The 3,055-nt window shown below is 43.1% G+C and overlaps 1 non-coding gene across 1 annotated transcript; it reads left to right on the top strand.

The window, feature by feature from the left end:
* Positions 1-1,626: 1,626 nt before the first annotated feature.
* Positions 1,627-1,699, top strand: trnal-uaa. Its single transcript has one exon. It is a non-coding gene; the product is annotated as a tRNA-Leu (tRNA).
* The last annotated feature ends 1,356 nt before the right edge of the window (positions 1,700-3,055 follow it).

Here is a 3,055-nt window from a genome sequence, read left to right as displayed (position 1 = left end):
TTCTTTATTATAGTTCAGGATAGTATGCTCATGTCTACTGTAATGCTAGGAACTTACTGCAAATATATCATTCAGAAACAATAGTTAATACTTTTATTCATGGATGCATGTTTGTACAGTGTTGTGCATTTGTTAATTACAATCCTGCTGAGGATTAGTCTAACTGTTGCACTCGCGATGGTGTTGATGGTTTAATTGTTGAAGCACATTTCACCGTGCCATTCACACCACTGGTCTATTACATGACTATTGACCTGAGTGCTGCTGCGGTGTTCCAATTGTGGTCTTAGAGCGACATCTAGTGGCCAATAGATGTTGACAATAGACAATTAAACCTATATTCTTTACTACATTGTGTTCTATTGATTTCCATTACTATCCAGTATTATTTGGTTGTTTGCACAGCAACTATTTATTGCATAGCAATTATGTATATTGCATATAATTATGTATATTGCAGAGTGAGTTGTTGCTTATTGATCTTTAATCTGTATATGTGTGCATTCATTATGTACAGGTTATATTTACATATTCTGTATTTCTTTATTTTACAGAAAACCACACACACACACACACACACACACACACACACACACTATTGCAAGTAACAAGCACTGTATTCACCTGCTGGATTTGGATGTCAGTGAATCTGTTGAACTAAAACCGAAGGTTGCAGCGACTCTCTTACCGGAGCTGCTGGACCGTTTCTGTCTCTCTCTGCAGCAGCAGGTGAAGTTTTGTGTTATTCCCGTGAACATGCCCCTAATGGTATGTGGAAAGTTGCTAACTTCTGAAATGTGTGTTGTTTTTTCGAGATGTTTTGTTTTCTGTTTGAGGGGCACCACATTTTGCACTTTTGTGCCAAAACAGCTCAGTTGGGAGAGCATTAGAATGAAGATCTAAAGGTCTCTGGTTCAATTTGAGATTTCAGCAGCATTGGACCGGTGTTTTGGGGACACATGGTTAGAAATGCTGGTCCGGTTTGTCACTAAATTCCCTATGAAGATCTGTTGGAACCCATATGTTTTACCTAGCCACCCATATGTTTTACCTAGCCAGTTCGGGTAGCGCCAGCAAATAACATACACAGACTTCACAAGCCCCCTAATGAAATGTAGAAAGTTGTGTGTTGTTTTTTTGAGGTGTTTTCTTTTCCACATGATGGGCACCACGTTTTGCTATTTTGTGCCAAACTAGCTCAGTTGGGAGAGTGTTATACTGAAGATCCAAAGGCCTCTGATTGAATTCTGGGTTTCGGCAGCATTGGACCAGTCTTTTGGCAACACATGGTTAGGAATGCTGGCCGGGTTTGTCAATAAATTCCCTATGAAGTTCCGTTGGAACCCATGTTTTACCGTTTGTTTTTTTGTTGACTAAATGGATGACTGGACTGGGCTGTCTACAGGGAGTTGATGAACGGTAGAGTGGTTCTGCCCGATGTGGAAGGATCTTGGAGCAGCTCTGCTGGGCCATTTCTGTCTCTCTCTGCAGCAGCAGGTAATGTTTTGTGTTTACCCACCAACAGCCCCCTAATGGAATGTAGAAAATAGTTGTTTTCTGAAATGTGTGTCATTTTTCGAGATGTTTTCTTTTCCACCTGATGGGCACCACATTTCACGCTTTCATGCTGAAATAGCTCAGTTGGGAGAGCGTTAGACCTAAAATCTAAAGGTCCGTGGTTCAATCCTGGGTTTTGGCAGCATTGGACCGGTGTTTTGGGGACACATGGTTAGAAATGCTGGTCGTTTGTGTAACTAAATTCCCTATGATGTTCCGTTGGAACCCATAGGTTTTACCGTTGGTTGTTTGTTTACTAAATAGATGACTGGACGGAGACACTGTCCACAGAGGGTTGATGACGGAATGTTGCGGCAGTGGTTCTCCCCGATGTGGAAGGACCTTGGAGCAGCTCTGCTTGGCCATTTCTGTCTCTCTCTGCAGCAGCAGGTAACTTTTTGTGTTATTCCCACGAACATCCCCCCAATGGTATGTGGAAAGTTGCTGACTTCTGAAATGACTGTCATTTTTTCGAGATGTTTTGTTTTCCTCGTAAGGGCCACCACATCCTGTGCATTCTGCTGAAATAGCTCAGTTAGGAGAGCATTTGACTGAAGATCTAAAGGGCCCTGGTTCAATCCTGGGTTTTAGCAGCACTGGGCCGGTGTTTTGGCGACACATGGTTAGAAGTGCTGGTCAGGTTTGTCAATAAATTCCCTATGAGGTTCCGTTGGAACCCATGTGTTTTACCACTGGTTGTTTGTTTACTAAATAGATGACTGGACGGAGACATTGTCCACAGGGAGTTGACGACGGAACTTTGCGGCAGTGGTTCTTCCCAATGTGGAAGGACCTTGGAGCAGCTCTGCTTGGCCATTTCTGTCTCTCTCTGCAGCAACAGTTGAAGTTTTTTGTTTTCCCGTGAACATCCCCCTAATGGTATGTGGAAAGTTGCTGTTTTCTGCAATGTCTGTCATTTTTTTCAAGTGTTTTCTTTTCTGCCTGATGGGCACCAAAAGTTATGCTTTTGTGTCGAAATAGCTGAGTTGGGAGAGTGTTAGACTGAAGATCTAAAGGGCCCTGGTTCAATCCTGGGTTTTGGCAGCATTGGACCAGTGTTTTAGGAGACACATGGTTAGAAATGCTGGTTGGGTGTGTAACTAAATTCCCTATCAAGTTCGTTGGAACCCATACGTTTTACCGTTGATTGTTTGTTTACTAAATGGATGACTGGACGGAGACACTGTCCACAGAGGGTTGATGACGGAATGTTGCGGCAGTGGTTCTGCCCGATGTGGAAGGACCTTGGAGCAGCTCTGTTGGCCATTTCTGTCTCTCTCTGCAGCAGCAGGTAACGTTTTGTGTTATTCCCAATAACATGCCCCCAATGGTATGTGGAATGTTGCTAACTTCTGAAATGAATGTAATTTTTTCAAGATGTTTTGTCTTCCTTGTAACGGCCACCGCATTTGATGGTTTGTGCCGAAATAGCTGAGTTGGGAGAGCGTTAGACTGAAGATCTAAACGGCCCTGGTTCAATCCTGGGTTTCGGCAGCAT

The sequence above is a fragment of the Sander lucioperca genome, chromosome 24 (genome assembly GCF_008315115.2).
Source record: "Sander lucioperca isolate FBNREF2018 chromosome 24, SLUC_FBN_1.2, whole genome shotgun sequence".
NCBI lineage: Eukaryota > Metazoa > Chordata > Actinopteri > Perciformes > Percidae > Sander > Sander lucioperca.
The sequence above is the reverse complement of the archived record's forward strand: the minus strand, read 5'-3'. Positions and strand labels throughout refer to the sequence as shown.